Below are 24,207 nucleotides of genomic sequence, written 5' to 3'. Positions count from 1 at the left end.
TCTCAGTGGCTGTGCATCAGTGCACTCCATGTCAGATTCATCTTGGCCTGGGTAATTCATGATTTGACTTGATAACACAGGCATGGTATGTGAAAACAGCTCCATGGAGTAATCTGTAGTGTGGCCTGCCGCATCCTTCGATTTTGGTTGGGGTTAAGGACACAAGGAAAGTTGTGGTTCATGACCATGAGCCTCCAATGATGACTCAGTGCTTTTATTTTTTAAAATTTCAGAAGAGGAGGCGATAGTTCTTGAAGCTCCGGCTTTAAAAGCGGTTTACCTACTCCCAGAAAAGGGAGCCATCGAGGCCTTGTGGAGCCAGACGATGACGCAGGCTCAACACCTCCTGCATTAGGTGCTATTTTGCTTTTGCCACTACCAGCAGATCCACCACCAACACCAACACCATCATTACCAGCTGCCAACCCCCGCCCACTTCCACGGACTCTTCCACCACACTTCCTCATTTTTGGGGAAAATGTCCCCAAAAAACCAACAACTCTATGATCCTGTAAAACAAGGTACAAGGTGTATATAGTAGTGGGGAGAATTGGAATCTCTGTAGACTTCAGGACACAGTTGGATACTGTCAGGCCCTGTTTATATTACACCGCAATGTGACAGTCAGATTCTGGATGGTCTTAGAAAGGTGTATAGAGGACAGGTGAGAATTGGAATCTCTCTAGATTTCAGGAAACAGTTGGACACTGTCAGGCCCTGTTTATATTACACCGCAATGTGACAGTCAGATTCTGGATGGTCTTAGAAAGGTGTATAGAGGACAGGTGAGAATTGGAATATCTCTAGACTTCAGGACACAGTTGGATACTGTCAGGCCCTGTTTATATTACACCACAATGTGACAGTCAGATTCTGGATAGTCTTAGAAAGGTGTATAGAGGACCGGTGAGAATTGGAATCTCTCTAGACTTCAGGACACAGTTGGATTCTGTCAGGCCCTGTGTATATTACACCGCAATGTGACAGGCAGAAATTGCCTAGTGTATGACAAACTACAAGGTCTATATAGAATTGGGCAGAATTGGAATCTCGCTAGAGTGTAGGTCTGTAAGAACGGACAAACTCCTCGGCTTTTCCTTACTGAGTCACACACATATATAGCTTCAATTTGGCCGTGATAACAGCCGTTACACAGTACTGAGAGAGGAGCGTACACGTACACCACTGTACGGTGTATGTAAAATTGTCAAGCTCCGTGTTTTTGTATACGGACTGACGCATGCTGTCTCTCTCTAGTTTTGAATGTAATCAAACAGCAAATATAGTAAACTGTTTGAAAAATGGACAAAACTATAAGGTGTAGGTCTGTAAGAACGGACAAACTCCTCGACTTTTCCTTACAGAGTCACAGACGTATATAGCTTCAATTTGGCCGTGATAACAGTCGTTACACGGTACCGAGAGAGGAGCGTACACGTACACCGCTGTACGGTGTATGTAAAAGTGTCAAGCTCCGTGTTTTTGTATACGGACTGACGCACACTGTCACTCTCTAGTTTTGAATGTAATCAAACAGCAAATATACTAAACTGTTTGAAAAACGGACAAAACTATAAGGTGTAGGTCTGTAAGAACGGACAAACTCCTTGACTTTTCCTTACAGAGTCACACACGTATATAGCTTCAATTTGGCCGTGATAACAGCCGTTACACGGTACTGAGAGAGGAGCGTACACCGCTGTATGGTGTGAAAAAATGAACGCTCACTACCTCACCAGGACAAAACAATACAATTTGGATTGCTTTTAAAAAAGCAGTATAAACACCAGTGTGCACACAGCAATGCAGCTAGCCATAAAAGGCAGGCTAATCACCACAAAAGCAAAAATCTTCACCTTTCACTGCACAGTAACTACAGTGAAAAGCGCTATCAGCAGAAGCAGTTTTTTTTTCTTTTTGCCTCCCTAACGCTCTCCCTACAGAATCAGCAGCAGCTCTCCCTATTCTGAGATCAGCAAGAGTAACATGGCGGTCGGCGTGCACGCCCTTTTATACCCCTTGTGATGCCCCACAAAGCAAGCCAATCACTTGCATGCCCTTCTCCAAGATGGTGGTGACTGCTGCCTATGTCATCACGTTGCCCACAGTGTCTGTTCTTCCTGATTGGCTGCAAAAGGGCGCTAAAGCATCTTTTGAAACCCGACTTTGGCGAAAGTCAGGTGACTTTTGAATTTGTTCAACCTGTTTCGCTCAACTCTATTGCACGCCCCACTTTTCAGTTTTTGAATTTCCACAAAAAATTAAAATAACCAACAAATTTTGTTCAACTTCACAAATGTGTTCTACTTGTTATTGATTTTTCACCAAAAATTTACATTTGGTATCTTTATGTTTGAAGCATGATATGTGGGAAAAGGTTGAAAAGTTCCAGGGGCCGAATACTTTGGGAAGGCACTGTATTTGATCTGATTCCAAACATTCACTTACGTTAATATGATTGTTCTACTAGACAGTCAATACCAGGCGAATGGAGTAGAGCTGTAATGAGTCTGTTGCGTTCATACATATTGGCCATGTTGTTTTTCTTGCAACTGCTTTGATTCTCCAAAAACTAGAAAATAGCAAAACACACACCGCAGTCGCAATGCATCATTGTCATGAGCCCCAATGAGTTAATGCAGTTTTAAACCTACCTATTTTTTATGAAGTCCCCCATAGTGTCCATGTACTTTTTTAATGACCCCCATTTTGACCTTAATGACATACTGTAAGGCTCCAAAATGGAGGATGTTACAACTAGAGATGAGCGACTTTGCCTTTTTTCGGGTCGAGTCGGATTTCATGAAACCCGACTTTCTCAAAAGTCGGGTCGAGCGAAATCGGCCGATTATCGTGAAAAGTCGAAGGCCGACTGAAACACGAAACCCAGTGCAAGTCAATGGGGAACCCAGGTCGGCAGGGAGTGGAGCACAGGAAACACACATACAGTGCCCATTTTAATGCCAAAAACATCATTTCTTATTACTTAAGCTTGTCAACCTTAATTTACTTTATAATAATAAGTTAGGCATTGAAAACTGGTGGTTATTTGGCTAAAGTTGTGGGGGGGTAGGGCTTGCTCCAGATTTTCGTGGGCCCTGGGCCAAAGAGTGTCACTGGGCTCTTTTAACACATGCCGCAATTCATGATCGTCTGATACGGCAGAGAAATAGCGGTATAGTACAATGAAAAATACTTCACTTCTTACATCTCATGACTGATATCCATTTTAAATTCTCCAATAGCTCCAAAAACGGACAGTATATTACTCCATACAGTATTATGACCACCGCTATACAGAGTAATGAGGCCCATATATTTCTCCATACAGAATCATTGGCCCCATATAGATACAGGAAAGATGTATATCTTTGTACCGTGTTAGCCAGTAGATAGAAAAATATTCAGAATTGAGAGTCCTCAGTGGTTGATACCTTTTAATGGCTAACTGAAAAGATGGTAACACATTGCAAGCTTTCAAGACTACTCAGGTCTCTTCATCAGGCTGGACTAATACAAAATCTGAAGAGTCACATATTTATGCACAATACAACACAGAAAAAATGCAGTGGATAAGACAAGTGACGTGAAGCAGAACTATCAATATGGGAGAGGGAGAAACATAAATATTGGACCAGTGCATAGATAAATTACTGGTATTGAAAGGTAACTTCACATCTCAGAGAGAGAGACGTGTTTGGGAGTGTAAATTTATGACGACCTTTGACACTCTCAGTGCTGGAATGAATGTGTCGCATGGATTTATGTCTTTTTACATCAATTAAGGAATTTGCTTTCAAGACCTGGTGGGGGCATCACAACACATTAGGAGACTCCAATCAGAGGACTATAAAACATCCAGACTCCTTATCTATGCACTGGTCCAATATTTATGTTTATCCCTCTCCCATATTGATAGTTCTGCTTCACGTCACTTGTCTTATCCACTGCATTTTTTCTGTGTTGTATTGTGCATAAATATGTGACTCTTCAGATTTTGTATTAGTCCAGCCTGATGAAGAGACCTGAGTAGTCTCGAAAGCTTGAAATGTGTTACCATCTTTTCAGTTAGCCATTAAAAGATATCAGCCACTGAGGACTCTCAATTCTGAATATTTTTCTGGCCCCATATAATGTTTGAAACAGTATATGATGCGCTCCACATAATGCTACAGTATATGTTGGCTGACCAACTCCTTCTCCATCTGTACTCTAGGTCCTGGACAGCACTTACCAAGTACAGGTAAAGGAACTGCACGACTGTGTCTGTCATCTTTCTCCTGCACCTGGCGCACGGCTCTGCTACATCCTGCACTGCACACCATCTACCAACTCTTTCATCTGCCCTGCGACTATGGCCCTACCTGTGCAGGGCTTCTACGTCTTAGCTGCACAACAACGTCTATCCCAGAGAAGCGACACTGCAGCGCGGGTCAATGTGATCAGAAACCATAGGTGGCGTCATGTATCATTCACCTATAAATGTTATTCACCCCTTTGCATGGACGCCCAGGGCCACGGAACGGGTCATCACCACCAACGTGACACATCCCTATGAGACACCGGCCCGGTACCAATTAACCCCACTGCCCTGGCTGGCCACCCAAACTCCCTGTCAGATTCATCTTAGACTGGGGAATTCACAATTTGACTTGATAACCCAGGCATGGTATGATAGAAAGAGCTACATGGACTAATGTGAAGTGTGGCCTGCTGCATCATTCACTTTTGGTGGGGGTGAAGGACACAAGGAAAGGGGTTCTTCCTGACCAGGAGCCAGCACTTGACGACTCAGTGCTTGCATTTTTTGAAACTTCAGAAGAGGAGGGCATATTTGCTGGAGTCTGTTTCGGCAATGTAAGCCAAAACCAGTTCCTGATGCTCCGGCTTTAAAGGCGGTTCACCTACTCCCAGAAAAGATAGCCTTCCAGGCGTTCCGGAGCCAGACCATGATACAGCCTCAACACCTCCTGCCTTAGCTGCTATTGTGCTTTTGCCACTACCAGCAGTTCCACCACCACCATCAGCACCAGCTGGCCCCACCACGTCCGCGGCCTCTTCCACCAAATTTCAAAATGTTGCAGAAAATGAACCCAAAATAACATCAGATATATGGTACTGTATCAGAAGCTTACAGCTCTATACAGTCAAAGGATGATTGTCAATCTCCCTATATATACCATCAGTCACACAGAGATGCTCACAGGCTCAGTATGGATTAGACAAGAATATAAAAAGTAGAAAAAGTGTACAGTATCATTAGATAGCAGGTATATATAGTATAGTTTAAACATTCAAAATCTCTGTAGATATTTCAGGAGGCAGACACAGACTCTCTCAGGCTCAGTATGGATTACAAAACAATATAAAAAGCCGTAAAACAGTAATGGATCTGAAGAGTACAGCTGTACACAGTGTAGGGGTCATTGTTGTCAATCTCAGTATTTATTTCCACAGTCAGAAAATAACTCTCACTTGGTCAGTTTGGATTAGACCAGAATATAAAAAGCAGGAAATGGGTAATGTATCACAAGCGTAGAGCTGTATACACTAGTGTTGGGGTAATTTTTAAATGTACATCTAAATTGCAGGGCTAACCCACAGACTGTCACACGCTCAGGATGGATCACACCACAATATAACAAGAAGATCCACAAGAAATAATCACACATGTGGGACAATGTTCCAGGTGTCAATGATACACTTAGAGTGGTGGGTGGAGGAGGACTTCCTGGCAGAAAGGCTGCAGTATCACCAGATACCAGGTATATATAGCATAGTTTAAACATTAAATATGTACGTCTAAATATTCAGGAGTAGTGTTGAGCCACCCCGCTAGTGTTCCAGTTCGTTTTGGTTCGTCGAACATGAGGCAAGTTCGTTGAATGTTTGTTGAACGTTCGATGAACAACGTCGTACACCATTGAAAACAATGGCAGGCAAACACAAACACATACAAACACATAGAAAACAATTACAAAACACCTTAAAACGTGTCCCAAAGCAGACAAAATGCTCAGAATACAAAAATAACATAAGGAAAACGGCAACTACATATAGAAAAGAGGTGGAGGAGTAAAAGGAGGAGGAGGAGACACAGATATAGGCATGTCATGCCCTTATGAAGTCAAGAATGGCTGGAATAAAAATGTAAAATACCAAAAAACAGTAAAAATCTGAAATCGAAGACGATCATATACCGTCGGACTTCCAACCATAAATTAGGCCAACTGCTGATCGGGCGGCGTTATTCCCACGAACCTCCGAACAGCGTCCATGAAGGCAAAGTGTTTGGTTTCCGGGGGCAGTATGGTTGCAAAACTGAACCTTAAAGGAATGTCCAGAAGGGCACCACCAGGAGTGGAGCCTGCGGCTTAATTCGATCCACCCGGGAAACCTCAACCATGCCAGCTACAGAATAGATTGACAGATTGCAAGCTTTGTTGATTCTGTGGTCAGTGGTGGATGTCCGTTTTTAGTTGTGCTAGCGATTTGTCAGATTAATTCCGTTAACAAACCAGACTCTGGCATGCCCCCCGCGGTTCGTGTCAAGCTTACTAGAGGGACACGCGAGGCTCTGGCACGCGAGATCGATCAATAACGGGTCTGTCATGCCCTTACATGTCCGGGGCTGCATGCACGCTACACTGAAAGGTCCAGTGTGTGTCGCTTACAGGTGCAGATAACCCGCTGAACCCCGTTAGTGATGGGGATCTGGGATAACAATTCTTCCCCGCGAACGAGGATTTCCCAGTAAGTGCAGGTCAACAGGAATTAGGCCTAACCGGCATTCCAGAAAAAATGAAAAAATTAAGTGTCCAAACCACAGATGCTGTAGCTTGTTTAACAGCTGGGCTCCTATGCTGAGTAGCACGCAGTTCTTACATAAACAGGCGGCATAGCTTGGTTCACTGGTGGGCTCCTCTGCTGAGTAGCAGACAGTGCTACAAGGCCCTAAAGGATTTTCTGGACAAGATGCGGTAAAAAATAATTAGAAACACACACGGTGTAGCTCCTTGACAGGTGTACTACACCGCTTGCTACCACACACCACTACTATGCCATGAAACAGTCTAATTATGCAAATTGTCTCTTCAGCAAGGAAGAGGACTAGAACTCTAGTGCCACCTATTGGAGGTAGCAATCCTAAAAGTCAACGTTGACCCTTTATCGAGCCTAGTTACATGACTTAGGATAAAAGCCAAACCAGAATCTCCATTTGCAGACACTGTGTTTCAGGGTCCTGCCCTTCATCAGTGCAAAGTGGGAGATCTGGTTTGGCTGTGAGAGAGGCGTCTGACCGATATCCAAGAAGTATCATTTCTCCTTGCGGAGAATGACATGCTAAGCATGTCGAGGTGAGGAGACTTAAAGCCGCAATGATCCTCTGGGAAATATGCTAATTATGCAAATTGCCTCTTCAGAGAGGAAGAGGACTACAACTCTAGTGCCACCTATTGGAGGTAGCAATCCTAAAAGTCAATGTTGACCCTTTAACGAGCCTAGTTACATGACTTAGGATAAAAGCCAAACCAGAATCTCCATTTGCAGACACTGCGTTTCGGGAGGAGCATTGCGGCTTTAAGTCTCCTCACCTCGACATGCTTAGCATGTCATTCTCCGCAAGGAGAAATGATACTTCTTGGATATCGGTCAGACGCCTCTCTCACAGCCAAACCAGATCTCCCACTTTGCACTGATGAGGGGCAGTACCCAGTATGGGCCCAGTATGGATTCGACGTGATTGTAGAAAGTTGAGAAAGGGTACAGTATCACTGGATAGAAGGTATATATAGCATAGTTTAAACATTAAAAATCTGCGTATATATTTCCGGAGTCCGACAAAGACACTCACAGCCTCAGTATGGATTAGACAAGAATCTAAAAAGTAGAAAAAGAGTTATGTATTCAAAGCGTACACCAGTATACACTGTTGGGGTATTTTTCAATCTTCATATATATTTCAGTCTCAGTAAGACAGTCCAGACTCTCCGCAAGAGGAAACGAGATGGATACAAGTACAGACGGAAAGTCGACTGATTGCAGAAATTTTGGAATTACTAATCACGGTAAAAACTCCCGGGAGAATTCTCAGAGGCGATGCTGACCCTCAATTACTTTGTCTGTGGAGACAGCGAAAACAGTTCTTGTGAAGAAAGGTTTGCTGTATCGCAGTACCGTGGAACCCATCACCGTTACTCATCTCCATCAAATTGTGATCACAGGGACAGATGTAGACATTGTCCTCACTGCCTATCATGATCTGTCAGGTAACTTTGGAGTGCAAAAGACAGAAGCCACAGGCCGTAGGCAATTCTATTGGATTGGCATGAGAGGACACATTTAAAAATATCGGCAGGAATGTCACACATCTGTGAGTCGGAAAACTGTGAAAGCTGATGATAAACCACCACTGCATCTCATTGTGAGTCAACATCCATAACAAATGGAAGCCATTGATCATCTGAAGATAGAGCCCAGCAGGACAGGGCATAGCTATGTCTTAACCATCATCTATCATTTCACCAAATTTGTTTTGGCAGTCCCAGTGAAGTATTTAACAGGACAGACTACACAGTGGTGGAGCAGGGAGAGGTAAATCTTGCAAGTGCTGGTGCCCTGAGCAAGCAGGGGGGGCCCACTCATGGGCGGCAGTACTGGCACAGGGCCCCTCATAGTACGCCGATGTGTCTGACAGCGAGTGTGCACCCACACCGTCAGAGACACTTGATTGTACTATGAGGGACCTTGCGCCAGTGCCGTTGCCAAAGAGTGTGCCCACCCACCTATCCAGGGCAACGGCACTCGCACGGGTGCGTGCGCCAGGTGGTGACCCCGGCCCTGTGGGGGGAGGCAGCCCAGTTAAGGAGGTGGAAAAAATGGCATATATTGATGTTGGACATTCAGCAGCTGCAAATGGAGTGATTGGAGAAGTCCGCGGAAGAGGAGGACAAAAGCAAGCCATTTTTCTGGCAACCTACTTGTCAGCAGGGGAGGTTGGGAAAAAATCCTTTGAAACCCATGCATGGTTCATTTTAATGAAGGTTAGATCATCAACTTTTTGGGTCGACAGACAGGTCCTTTTTTCTGTCAGGATTGATCCAGCAGCACTGAAGACTCGTTCAGATAACACACTAGCAGCAGGGCAAGCGAACTCCTGTAAGGCATATTGTGCCAATTCAGGTCAGGTGTCAAGTTTACTGGCCCAATAGTCAAAGGGGAATGGCCGGTGAGGGAGAACATCGATATGGGAGGAGAAGTAGTTTGTTACCATATTTGACAGCTGCTGTCTCCTGTCACTTTCGATCGATGCAGTATTACCAGTCGTGTGAGCGGTACTTGAAAAATCAGTCCACAACATGGTCATGAAACCCCTGGGTCCAACGCCATATCGGCTGTGAGCACCACGAACACCTCTTCCATTTTGCCCCCCACGGCTCGTTGGAAAAACATCACCGCCGCTGTGTGCTGGGAATGCCTCAAACAAACGGTTTACCAGAGTTGCTTGTTTGTTAGCCAATATTAGCTCTAGGTTCTCCTGTGGCATGATGTTTTGGAATTTTCCTTTATAGCGTGGATCCAGGATGCTGGCCAACCAGTAGTCGTCATCGTTCATCATTTTAGCAATGCGGGGGTCCCTTTTTAGGATCTGCAAGGCATAATCAGACATGTGGGCCAATGTTCCAGGTGTCAATGATGCACTGCGAGTGCTGGGTGGAGGAGCACTTTCTGGAAAATCAACATTCCTCCAGTCACGCACAAACCCTGTACCTGACCTTGCCACGCCAACATTTTTTCTTGCCCCCTGAGAAGCATCCTCCTCCCAAAAATAATCATCCCCATCATCCTCCTCCTCCTCCTCTTCCTCTTCTTCCTCCACCTCGTCCACGAGACTTCCCTGAGCAGACAATGGCTGACTGTCATCAAGGCTTCCCACCTCCTCTTCCTCCTCGGCTGCAGACGCCTGCTCCTTAATGTGCGTCAAAGTTTGCATGAGCAGACGCATAAGTGGGATGCTCATGCTTATGATGGCATCATCTGCGCTTACCAGCCGTGTGCATTCCTCAAAACACTGAAGGACTTTACAGAGGTCTTTCATCTTCGACCACTGCACACCAGACAACTCCATGTCTGCCTGCAAACTGCCTGCCTGTGTATCCTCCCACAAATGAATTAAAGCCTGCTTCTGTTCACACAGCCTCTGAACCATGTGCAGGGTGGAGTTCCACCTTGTTGCAACGTCGATAATTAGGCGGTGCTTGGGAAGGTGGAGCAATCGCTGCAGCTTCTGCATTCAACTGGAGTGTACGGGCGACCGGCGGATGTGCGAGCACAGTCTTCACACCTTATGGAGCAGGGGTGTTAACTCCGGATAATTATTGAGGAAGCACTGCACCACCAGGTTCAAGGTGTGAGCCAGGCAAGGTATGAATTTTGAAAGGGCTATGGCTGCCACAAAATTGCAGCCATTATCACTAACTGCCTCAAGATGTAGACTGCCCAGCCATGACTTAGTTTGTCGCTGCAAGTAGTCGGCCAGTACCTCCGCGGTGTGTCTGTTGTTGCCCAAACACATCATCTTCAACACAGCCTGCTGATGCTTACCACTAGCTGTTCAATAGTGGGACACCTCGTGTGGAACACTGGCAGCTGTGGATGGAGTGCTCGTGCGACTGCGCTCTGTGGACGAGCTTTCGCTTCTGGAGGAGGGTCGAACGCCTACAGCCAAATGTTTCCTATACCATGGGCTAGGCAGCACTATCCCACCGCCGCTGTCCCCTGTGGACCCTGCATCCACCAAATTAACCCAGTGCGCAGTGATAGACACGTAATGGCCCTGGCCATGTCTACTGGACCATGCATCTGTTGTGAGGTGCACATCCATATAGCATTTGGTGTCTTCTGTAACATTTCAGTGATATATAAGACTCCAAAACAGTGTTTAAAAATTTGTTTGGATGCAATTAGTCATTCATAACATTTGGTGTTTTCTGTGACATTTCGGTAGTATGTAAGACTCCAAAAAAGCATTTAAAAATTTGTCTGGACTCAATTAGTCATCCATACAGTAATAGATGCTTTCCGTTACATTTAGGTGGTATATAACACTGCAAAAAAGTGTTCGAAGTTATTTTGGTATTCCATTACTCATCCATAGAGTATTACGTGCTCTGGAGTACAATTCAGTGGAATATAACACTGAAAAAAGAGTTCAAAATTGTTTTGGTATTATATTACTCATCCATAGAGAATTTCATGCTTTCTGTTACTTTTCAGTGGTATATAACACTGGAAAAAAGCATTAAAAATATTTGCGGTATTCAATTTGTCATTCATAGAGTATTACCTGTTCTGGGGTACAATTCAGTGGTATATAACACTCCAAATAAGAGTTCTAAAATATTTCTGTATTCAATAACCCATTCATAGTCATCCCTTATACAGTGCCCTCTCTTGCTATGTGCAGCACCGTCCCTTACATATTGGATTATATAGACTCCTGTTTTTTATTACATACCATCCTGTCTTGTTAGCTGTATAATGCAATGATGGCTGATGGAGCATGGGAAAGCTTCTTTTCTAATGGAGGAGATGATGGACTGGTAGTCTGGTCACTGGCTCCTCCATCAGCATTCATTTTATATCTAACAAGAGAGCAGACTATGTAATAAAAGAGGGCACTGTGAATAACAAAAATAACAAGAATACACTATGTAAGAGACAGCACAGTACATAACAGCAGAGGAAGCTATATAATAAGGGATGGCACCACATATAACTAGAGAGGATCGTATGTAATAAGGGACGGTGTAATAGATAACAAAGGAGGAAGCTGTAATTAAGGATGGTGTTATACAGTTCATAATGAGTAAACTCTATACTAAGGGACTTTGTTATACATAAGTAAGTATGCTATATACTAAGGGACTTTGTTAAGCATAATAAGTGAGTACACTATATACTAAGGAACTGTGCTATACATAAGTGAGTACATTATATACTAAGGGACTGTACCATACATAAAAAGTGATTACACTATACACCGAGGGATGGCGCTACACATAATAAGCAAGTGCACTATATACTAAGGGACTGTGCTATACATAAGTGAGTACACTACATACTAAGGGCCTGTGCTATGTATAAAAATTGAGTATACCATATATTAAGGGGCTGTGTTAAACATAATAAGCGATGATAGCGTCTTCCTCCACCTCTCCGTTCCTGAACCCATTATAAATCCCCCTTCCTCCCTTCCCAATCCCCCAGTGTCTTCCTCCCCTGCATCCCATTATTTTCCACTCCCCTACCTCCATCATTGCCTTTTCCCCCAGCACCCCCATCCTTGCCCATTCCACCACCTCTATCATTGCCTTCTCCCCTATCACCATCATTGCCTTCAGTCCCACCACCATCATTGACTTTTCCCCACCACCCCATCATTGCCTATTCCACCATCTCCATCATTTCCTCCTCCCCCACCACCCCATTATTGTTCTTTCCACCACGATCATCATTGCCCATTCCAAAACCTCAATCATTGTCCTTTCCACCACCTCTATCATTGCTTTCTCCTCCATCACCACCACTCTGATAACAAGGAACAAAGCCTGGATTAGACCCGAATTTTCCATACCACCATATGACAGTGTAAGGGGATAGAATAATGTTACTGCTTTATCTTTCCTCCTTGGTAGATCCCGGTACCACATTTTCTAGTGTACTATAAGTTAATGTGTACTTGTTGCTACATTTTGGTACTGCTACATGATTATAAGTATTATCCGTATAAATTATGGTACTGCTACACTAATATGTGTATTACCGCTTCCATACAATGGTACTGCTACATTGCTAAGTGTATTACCATCTTGCTAAATGTATATTTTGTATTGTATATATGTGTAAATTTATCTGCTATGTATAGTGCATTTATTTGATTGGCCAATAGGTGGGGGCATTATAGTGTACAGAGCTGTCAGCTAGTGTATAGTACTGTAGGAATTGGAAATCTTTAATTATAGGAGGAGCAGCTGTGTGGTAAGTAAGTGTAGCTGGTTAGATAGAGTCAGTGGGGGCCTGGGGGCCCGAGCTGTCCACATGGGCTCTAGGCCAAGGACACTGCAGCAGCCACGTAAAGTTAAAGAAGAGAAGCTTAACCATTTAAAGTCTATAGGACAGAAGTATGGTGTCAAGCAGAAGGATTGCAGCACTTCATAGCTGGAGAAAGGAAGCTGTCCGGAGAAGTACAGGGTGCAAATTGTTCAACATGTGGCAGATTATTGTATGGGCTGATGCTCTCAGGACCGGGGTGAAACAGACTAAGGAATCCCCAAGCTCAGTGAGCCTGAACAGGGAGAATGCTGTGGTACCGCCTAAGGCGCTATTACCCCGTAATGTACTGAAGGACATGGAACTGAGTGCAAGGAAAGAACAGAATGAGAACTGCATGGAACTTGCTGTTGATGTTGTAACTGACAAGAATGTGCTGCCAAGTTGTTCAAGTAAAGTTTGACTTGTTGCGTTTTTACCTGACTGTGTCTCAATACTTTCAAAACCAATTGCAGAAACTTGTTCCCTTCAGCAAGAAAAGAGCCAAACAAACCACACATTCAGGATTTTATCACTAAATACAGTTTAAACATTCATTTTCACAAACCTGCAGAAAGACACAATGGCCTGCAGGTGGCACCTCAACCGGAAAACATTTTTTGGCCTCTACTTATCAAAACAATTTATTGTGTTACCAATCTACATATATAAATACCTGTCTGTGTTCATCAGCTCATGAAATACATTTATATTTAACCATCTTGCTTTGTCTGAAATTGCCTGCACCCCCAATGACCAATGTGTGAAAAATTTGCATGGGCCAAGCTAGTATTCAATATTTGAATAAGGCCCGCCAGTTGATCTCTAGGGTCTACAGATGACTGGATGACCCTGCTTATATTCTTTTCCAGGCTTTGCACTTTGCACAAAGCCTTTATGAGTGTAGAAGTACTACAACTATTCTTTCTTTTTTTCTACACTTACTTTTTTATGAGACACTCCAGTTGGTAAATATAGACAGACTTTGCAATATGTAGAGAGCTTTCATGAGTGTAGGAGTAACAAATACACTTTGTACACAATATTTGAATGAGGCTCTCAGTTTGAGTAATGAGCATTTTAGTCCTCGTTCACCTCTAGCGGAGTAAAAAAGATCACTACCGTTTGTAGGTCATGCAATAATTTTCTTCCAAACTTTCATTATCTTTTAAGACCTGTTTATTGCTTAGGCTTAACAGTCTTCTTTCTCCATAAACATGTGCCCGGAACTTGCTTTGTGTAGACTTGTAACTCGTAACGTTAGTAAGTTCACTTGGCACAAGGCTCCTGGCGAGTCATATTCCTCATTAGTTGGCTTGTTCAGAGCTCCTGTTATCCATCAGAGAATGTTTTCATGGTTAGAACTTTCAGCTCCACAACTCAGGGGGTTTCACATATCTTTAGCCACATTTTTCTGCCATTTACTCGTATCTAATTTTTGGAGAGCACTTTTTGTGCTTTTGTTCACTTTGTTGGTGTGACTAAACCTGGTTTTATTTACTGGGATGACAAAATCTCAAAGATCCTCTGATGTTCTCAACTGAGCTGGAAAGCAGTCAATTTAGTCAGCTTTCCAATAACATCATGTATGAATATATAACATTTTGAGTTTTTCCCACAGTAAAAAACAAAACAAAAAACAGTAGTTAACAAATCTTGTATCTATTTTTGCATGAATGTTACTTTACTATTGAAGCCTATAAAATTATTTCAGCATTGCATTAGACTTCGTGAAGTTCCCAACTGTCCAATACATAGGGTCATTATAAAAGATTCATTGGATTTTGCATTCATATTGCTGAAAAGATATAAATTTCATATGCAGTAATAACATATTGAAAGGTCACATCTCCCAGTTTGTAACTCGCATGTGCAGACTCGCTTGTGATTCAACAGGTGGCATAATGGCATCAGATCCCAAAATGGCGACTATGCAAAAGAAAGCAATTTGTGATTTAGGAGTTGAGAAGTGTAAATTAATTGTTTTCATGCAGCGAGCGTTCCGAAGACAGCATGAAAGTGACCCACCTGGTCACCGATCTGACAGTGTATGACTCCTTCCTTTGGGAGCACGTCAAAGACAACATTTACATGCCGCCCACAGGATGAGCTCCAGGACCACATTACCACCACTCAGATGATCATTGATGGGGACATGCTGCAGCGTGTTTGGGTCCAACTGGATTACGGCATAGATAAGTGTTGTGTGACAAAAGGAGGACGCAACATTTGTAAACATTATGTGCTAAACTTTGAAAATTTATGTTCATTATCATATGCCATTCACTATTGTGCATGTAATATATTTTATATATATATATATGTCCTCAAAAAACGATGAATCTTTTATGATCACCCTGTGCTTTGTTTTAAAAGTGTCTTCCCATCTCCAAGATCCTATCACAATATGTTGTACGTGTAATAATAATATTAGCAAATATGTCCAATACGAAACGTAGTATAGTTTTTTTGATTCTCTGTGTTGCTTTCCCCATGTGCAGGCATTGCAGGAGCTTAGGCAGCCATGGTTACGACCACTAAACGCTAACTATCTGTCATTATGTGAGTGGTCATAAGTTTAACCATGGCTATCTAAGCTACTGCTATGCCCTGCACGTGGGGAAAGAGACATAGTGAATCAGAATATACTACATTTCTAATTGGAGGTATTTGCTAATATTATTATTATTACACCTACTACATATTAGGATAGGATCTTGGAGATGGAAATACCCCTTTTCAGTCCTAATCATTTTCAAGATATCTGTTGTCAGTGAATGTGATTCTAACATTTTTAGAGTTGGTGCAAACTGCATAGCCATCAGACAGGAGCTCTGAGTATAGTCTCGAGTCTCACCTACAGGTATTCTCTGATCTTCCCTCATTTTGTGTTCCACAAAGTCTTGCTTGTGATTTTTTTTACAAGACCAGCACACATCAAAGTCCTTTTACTTCTCATAACACTCTGTTTAAAGGACCCTCACTCAGTCACCATTGCCTGAGTGGAAAGATGTTCTTCTCTTCTGTGTTTTGGAAGTTCACAGTTTGTTTTTTTGACAATATCTACTTGTCTACTGATTGTCCTTGACCACTATCTGGGCCTGTCATTCTTTGTAATTGTACTCCACCTTTTCTGACATCGGCCCTTCTGACCTTGGTACCAATCTATGAATTTATTGGTGCAAAGTTCATATCCCAGGAATTACATTAAGAATAGATACCTTTTGATATGTCTTCAAAGGGGTTGTCCACCTTTCCGGACAATGTTTTCTTTCCTTATTTTAATGCATGCAACTGGAGCTACAGGAAGCAAACAGTGCAAAAAAATTTAGCAAATTACAATTGCAAAAATTAATTTTATCCACTGTTGCATGGTTTTAAGAAACAAGAATGTCCACAAAGGTGGACAACCACTTTAACCGTACTATCATGTATAGCCCAAAATCAAATCAAGATCGACTCATTGTCTCCACATTATATACAGTAAGGTAAATGACATGGACCCAGTATGCCCATGCTGTACTATAATAGCCCATTAGGTGTTGTGCTGGCCTTAGAAGAAAGAAATCAGGACAATTTTACTAATTAAGCTACAGTAGTGCTATTGCTGTGTAGGTGCTAGAACAATGGAAGTGTTTTAGTAATCCGATGTGCCAGAACTAGAATGAAGCTTTGACTCTATATATACATTAGCCTGTTAATCTCGAAGAAATTCCATGCTTTCATCACATAAGAAATGGCTCTGATATACCGTATTATGAAATGCTTAATTACACATTGGATAGGTGAGAGCATTTATTATCTCACCGACCTACAAATGGTCGTAGAGCCCCAAATCCAGGGCAACCTAAATAATAATCTCATGATGACAAAGGTAAGTTAAAGAATGAATCAATAAATAATGTATAATTAAATTCAAATGCTTGAAATTCAGGAAATTGTGCAATCTCAGAAACTCCACAAGGATCTTTTAAATGGTAAAGAGTACATACGGTAATTGTATAAAGTGCTTAGCTCATAAAATCTCAAATTCAGAGAAGGTGCACTTCGTGGTAAATAGCTGTCTTTGCTAAATTGGACCTGAAGCTTAGGTCATATAGTGAATGGTTAGCTAGTAAAGGGACCCGTTTTCTAGGGCTGGTAGAGTTGGGTTGTGCAGAAGGTACGCCCAATATTTTGCACAGACCGCCACTTAAGTAGTGTAAATGTATCTCCAGGTGAGTGGTTAGCTCTGGAGAGTCTGCATTGGCCTTGTGAAAAATATTTTATGTTTCAACTCGTCAGAGTAAAAATTCCCAAAAAATATCAAAGGTCAGCTTTAAATGCAATTGTTGTCTGCTGGATCTATGGAGGCCTCATCGCAGGATCTCTTGTAGTTTGGTGAATCAACAAAACCTTGTTTACTGCTGTGCTGACTGGTCAGGGACAACACAAGGTTTGAAGAATTTATTACAAGGAAGCATGGAAAAGACTATAAAGTGTGATCTAATAAAAAAGTGCAATCAAAACAAGATATTAAAAGTTTTTCACACCTGGATTTGGGGATCCTCTGCCAATCTTCCTTGGAGATTCTCTCCAGTTCCGTTAGGTTGGATGGTGAACGTTGGTGGACAGCCATTTTCAGGTCTCTCCAGAGATGCCCAATTGGGTTGAGGTCAGCGCTCTGGCTGGACCAGTCAAGAATGGTCACAGAGTTGTTCTGAAACCACTCCTTTATTATTTTAGCTGTATTCTTACGGTTATTGTCTTGTTGGAAGGTAAACCTTTGGCCACGTGTGAGGTCCAGAGCACTCTGGAATGAGTTTTCACCCAGGATATCTCTGTGCTTGGCAGCATTGATATTTTCTGCCATTGCAACCAGTCGTCCTGTACCTGCAGCTGAAAAACACCCCCATAGCATGATGCTGCCATCACCATGTTTCACTCTTGGGATTGTATTGGGCAGGTCATGAGCAGTGCCTGGTTTCTCCACATACTGTATACCGCTTAGAATTATCACCAAAAAGTCTATCTTCGTCTCATCAGACTAGAGATGAGTCCCTCGTGTGTTTTTTAGCACACTCTATGCGGTCTTTCATATGTCTGGCACTGAGGAGAGGCTTCGGTCGGGCCACTCTGCCATAAAGGCCCAACTGGTGGAGGGCTGCAGTAATAGTTGACTTTGTGGCACTTTCTTCCATCTCCCTACTGTCTCTGTGGAGCTCAGCCACAGTGAACTTGGGATTCTTCCTTACCTTTCTCACCAAGGCTCTTCTCCCATTATTGCTCAGTTTGGCTGTATGGCCAGGTCTACTAAAACTTCCAATGGTCCCAAACTTCTTCCATTTAAGGATTATGGAGGCCACTGTGCTCTTAGTGACTTTGAATACTGCAGAAATCCTTTTGTAACCTTGGTCAGATCTGTGCCTTGCCACAATTCTGTCTCTGAGCTCCTTAACGAGTTCCTTTGACCTCATGATTCTCATTTGGTCTGACATGCACTGTGAGCTGTGAGGTCTTATATAGACAGGTGTGTGCCTTTACAAATCAAGTCCTATCAGTTTAATTAAACACAATGAAGGAGTAGAACCATCTCAAGGAAGATTACAAGGAAATGGACAGCATGTGACTTAAATATGAGTGTCTGAGCAAAGGGTCTGAATACTTATGACAATGTGATATTTCAGTTTTTCTTTTTTAATAAACTTGCAAAAATTTCTACATTTCTATTTTTTTTTTTATTTCCCTTTAGGATCGCTTCTGCAATATACAGCAATGCCAAAGCAAAAATCACAGTTTCTCCTTTTAAGCCCTGTCTCTGTCATGTCTTCAACAGATCCACAGCTGTCATAGCAACCCATTGTTGACCCGCGATCACATCATGCGCGATCTGATGGGAGAATGGAATGACATGCTCCATTTTGGTGCATGTTAAATGCCGCTGTCAGGTTAACAATCGTGGGCGGCGCTTCGCCCCACCGGCTGTTCTTAGAGGCATGTCCTGGCTATAACACACAATTGTCAGCTCCGTGAGCTCACTCCATCTTCTGGCTTCCCATTTGCGCCGTACATGTTTGGCGGATGTTGGCAAGGGAGTTAAACAATATGAGACAACCCATTTAATAGATCAAGTGTTTTCTTCACGTTCGAAACTCTCGGACTTTTCTCTATATTATTGCAAATTTAGTTCACAAGATTGTGGGACAATCCTGCAGACTTTAATCGTTCTTTTAAAAGGGTCACTGGTATGTAAATGTTCTACATAGATGGGGGTTCCAGGATGCTCTTACTGCAGAGGGGGCTGGAGATGACCTTTTAAGATTGAGGCTGAACTTCTTCATTGATTTAAAGGACTTTATTTTTGAGTGTCCATCGCTTTTTAGTTGTCATGGTCTGTAAGTTGTTAGTGAGGAATGTTGCTCTGCATGCAGTATCTGGAGAAGGAGCCAAACATAATCAATTTATAATTATGTATTCTCAAATGAGTAGTTGGATGTTGCATTTTTGGTGCTCAAATTCGACTAGACTCTTGATCTTTCCTGTCCTCCACATTTATTCCCAAGCCTGAGTGGTTACTTTTCGTGGTAACCATAGATATTTTTTGTGTTATTTGGAGCTTTCCATCTTCCTGTTTTTAACAACCATGACCTTTGTCTAACTGTTGGACTTCACCCAAGTGCTGACACCCTGAGGGGACTGTATATTGCAATAAAACTTCAGAAAATGACCCGTTAAAGATTAGAGATACATTTCGAACACAGAATAAATTGCAATGAATCATATATCCCATGTCTGGAGGTTCACTGATTATGTAGCAGAAGTTGGAGATTTTTTTAAGATTACTGTACTTGTTTTTATTATGTATTCTCCTCACATGTAAAGAGCCATGGAATAAATGGTGCAATAATAAAATATAATAATAATAATTTATTCTGAAATATATGTAATCAGGAATATTTTTTTGTCAGATGAAGATCACTGGACTAACCAGAGGAAGTTGTTTTAAGGTACATCCCCACATTTACATGGAATCTGGGCCCTCCGTTATTAATTGCATTTATTAAAAGGAAGACACCTCTTTCAATTTTTTTTTATTTTACTAATTAATCATATCCTTGTTAAAAATAATAAAATTATCTGTAACTCACCATCCTCCACCGGTGCTCTGGTAATTGCAGATTGTGACATCATGTCGACAACGCTGCAGCCAAATACTGCGGTCAGCCACACTGCCAATGTAGTTGGCAAGGGCTACTGAGTCCAGTAATTCCAAGATGGTAGGGGATCCAGCACATGTGAAGAGATAAAATAAATGTTTATATTTATTATCCTGCTTTTACACTTGCCATGCTTTTTGCGTCCCGTTTTTATGGGCCATTTTTGTGGACCAATTTTATGGGCCATTTTTGCGGGCTGTTTTGCCATGATTTGTGTGGTCTACTGCAAAAACGGGCCGCAAAAAACCTTCTCGGATTGCCGTTTTTCCCTGTTATAACAAATAACGGGAAAAAAATGGCGATCCGCAAATACAGTGTACCGCAAAAACAACTTAATGTTGTTTTTGCGGTACCATTGAAATGCATTGCTGCCGTGTCCATAAGCCATGAAAAATATCGAGCTCGATATTTTTTCACGGCCGCAAATATGGCCCTCACGGCCATTCGGAGCAAGGCCCTCCTACTAATTTTTGGGGGCCTTTTTTGCGGCCCCATAGAAATCTATTGTGGATGCAAAAACGGCCCGCAAAAATACGGCAAGTGTAAGGCTAAGTAAGGCGAGAATTCCGGAATTCCATTCCGCGGGAAAATCGCATTTTAAATTCCCGCGATTTTCCGTCGGAAAAACTAGCATTTTGCAAGTGTAATTAGCTTGCAAAATGCTAGCGTTTTCCAAGCGATCTGTAGCATCGCTTGGAGAACTGATTGACAGGTTGGTCACACTCGTCAAACATAGTGTTTGACAAGTGTGACCAACTTTTTACTACTGAGGCCGCCTATGCAGCATTAGTAGTAAAAGATAAAATGCAAAAAAAAATAAAAAATGGTGTTATTCTTACCTTCCGACGTCCCATGCAGCCGTTCCCAGTAATCCTTTGCGAAAATGCCCGCAATGACATCAGTTCTCGCAGGATCGCGATGTCTCGCGGTAATTCGTGATGACGTCGCGCGAATGACCGCAAGGCGATCACGCGAGAACGGACGCCATCGCGGACATTTTCGCAAAGGATTACTGGGACCGGGAGCGTGGAGAGAGGCGGGAAGGCTGCGCGGGACGTCGGAAGGTGAGAATAACAATATTTTTTATTTTAATTCTATTTTTTACAGGGATATGGTACCCAAAGCCCGGAGGACAGTCTCCTCTCCTCCGGACCGTGGGTACCATCCGCAAATGTTCTGCTTACTTTCCGCATGGTGTGCACAGCCACACGCGGGAAGTAAGCGGACCAATGCATTCCTATGGGTGCGGGATCGCCGCGATTCCGCAAAATTAATGAGCATGCTGCGGTTTTTACCGCGAAGCGATTCCGCCGCGGTGAAAACCGCAGCATTAGCACAGCATTGCAGAATCCCATAGGAATGCATGGGATGCTTATTTTTTGCGTTTTCGTGGCAAAATCGTGCGGTTAAAACCGCCGCGGAAACGCGAAAAAAACGCCACATGTGAACTCAGCCTAAAAGCAGCCTTATTATATAAATGGGACTACAGACTTGTACCCCAAGCCTAGACAACCCTTTTAAACTGTCTGGTTTCCCAGATTAAACGGTGAATCTGAAGGCCTGGCTACAGCAGTGACCTCTGCAAATCACTGGACTCAGCGAGTGGCTCACGCTGGAAGGTGATGTGATGAGTCCTGCTCATGTGACATCCCTGCTCTAGTGACAAAACTGGGAGTAGAGTAGAGGTGGGGATAGATTGCTGCATACAGGGAGAGCGAGTACCTTATGAGTTTGTTATTTTATATACTTTACACACTTTAGGGACCAAAAATGAACACCCTCCTTAATTCTTTATAGTGCATAGGCAGAGTTATGCATCTGGCTTATAGAGAAAGGTACATGTTGGTGACATGCACAGCACCTACCCCATGATGCACATTACTGTGTGTTACTAGTGCGGCTTACATTTACACTTGTCACTCACACCAACACCTTCTAAAGTGATGCTTTACATTGGTCAGAGGAGGAGAACAGGGGGACTTCTGGGAACTGTAGTTTCCCAGTCTGAAACACTGGTCATGTGACCTGAGCAGGAGGACCAGCCTTTTGGCTAAGTGAAAAAATATGTATTAACAGGGGAAAGAAAGTCCAAAGACGTAGAAGAGAAGATCATAGTGACTTGGTTTGAGCATATAGCATTTTTTTGTGATGTTAGGAAGATATGAGGCTTTTGACAAAAACATTGCATTGTTGGACTCCTTTAAAAAGATTGAGAGGAGCAAATATGTGCAATTATCATTCTATAAGGGTCACATTATCAATATGCATTTATGTAGTATTTGTCCTCAGCTCGTAGGAAATATGTACAAAGGTTGTCACTCTTGGCTTGACTCGGGTGACATCAGTCCTTACTTTTCTGTTGCCGTCTGAACTGTCCATATCCAAAGATGGGTTGCCAGTTGCCACTGACCTTGTTCCATATTTTAAGTAAGTAATAGTGGGTTTATTTAGTTATGTCTGCTCATATATGTCATAATAATGTACAGAATATATTGCTGCCATCTACACTATACTGTATATGGAGACGCTGTGACGGAGTTGATATGCTGCCAACAACCCCACCGAGCAGCTGTTACCGCTGCTGGATGGAAGTTCTTGGATGCTGCCGAAACACAGCAGCTCCATCAAAACTATAGTGGCGGTGGCCGGTGCTACAACCAAGTCCAGCGCCTACTCTTATGTAAATGACAGAGCTGCTGTGACCCGGCAGAATCACGTCCACTACCAGTGCCAGTAACAGCTGACCGGCGCCGGCTATTGCACCTACAACAAACCAGATATTGACAGCCAGCCAATTAGACATTTTTTTGGAGGGTATTAATTTAATTTTTTGTGAAGTCTTTTTTACTGCTGTTTTCCAGCATTTTTCTCACTCCATTGAATAGTGAAGAAACCGCAAGCGTTTTATAAAGCAGAAATGATGGCAAAACTCTCCAAAAAACATTCGGTCATCTTCTGGGGACTTTTGGAGCTTTCTCATTGCCAGAAGAATGGACCAGCCTCGTCTTTTAGCCACTTGGTGTTTTTTTTTTTTTTTTAAGAAAGATGAAGTTGTTAGAACTAACAAGTCTGAACATGTGCACAGCCAGTCGCTTTACCATACACAACACATGTACAGTATATGGTCATTCTTTTGAATGTTTTTTGACAGGTATTTCAGGCGGCTTTCGAGGGTGAATCTGTCCGAAAAAGACATTGTGTGCACATAGCCAGTGTGTTTTCTATAGGAAATCATGGTATAAGATGCCACAACAGAGTTCACATTCGTGGTTAAAGCCTCCTATCAGAGCTGCTACTGGAGGGGAAATAATAGAAGAAGCTGAACTTTCGCAATATAAACTAATTGCTTCTCTTATGGAAATCACCTATTTTATTGTTAAGGGCTCGTCTTTTATGTCTTACAATTGTCTTTTCATTGCTCTATACTAGTTCACTATTTCTTTTTTTATTATTATTATTATTATTATTATTATTATCCATTATGGATGAGCCTTTCTTGTGGCTTTAGAACAAAACAATTTTTTTTCAAAATTTTCACTGTGGAACTTCAAGAACCATTAATTATTTTTCCTTTGACGCTGCCATGTAAGGGCTGATTTGCAGGAAGAGTTGTAATTGCCACTGCTAACATTTTGGGATAAATGTAGCTTATTAATTAACTTTTATTAACTCTCAATGGGAATGAGCAGAAAAAAATACAGAAATTTTGCCCTTGTTTTTTAAGCATTCAGGAAATCACATCCACTTTGCTTGGACATTTAGTCCAGGTTCACATGTAGCATAAATGATACATTTTTTCTTCTGCTGGGTTTTCTTGCACAGAAATTCTACTGTATTTAGCAGTCCAAGCAAAGTGAATGTTATTTCAGGAAAACTGTGCTCCCTGTGCGTCTAAAGACGCTCTTGAACTCTGCGGTTT

The sequence above is a fragment of the Dendrobates tinctorius genome, unplaced genomic scaffold (genome assembly GCF_039654945.1).
Source record: "Dendrobates tinctorius isolate UK_male_01 unplaced genomic scaffold, ASM3965494v1 ptg000197l, whole genome shotgun sequence".
Taxonomy (NCBI): domain Eukaryota; kingdom Metazoa; phylum Chordata; class Amphibia; order Anura; family Dendrobatidae; genus Dendrobates; species Dendrobates tinctorius.
Note: the sequence above shows the minus strand (reverse complement) of the source record.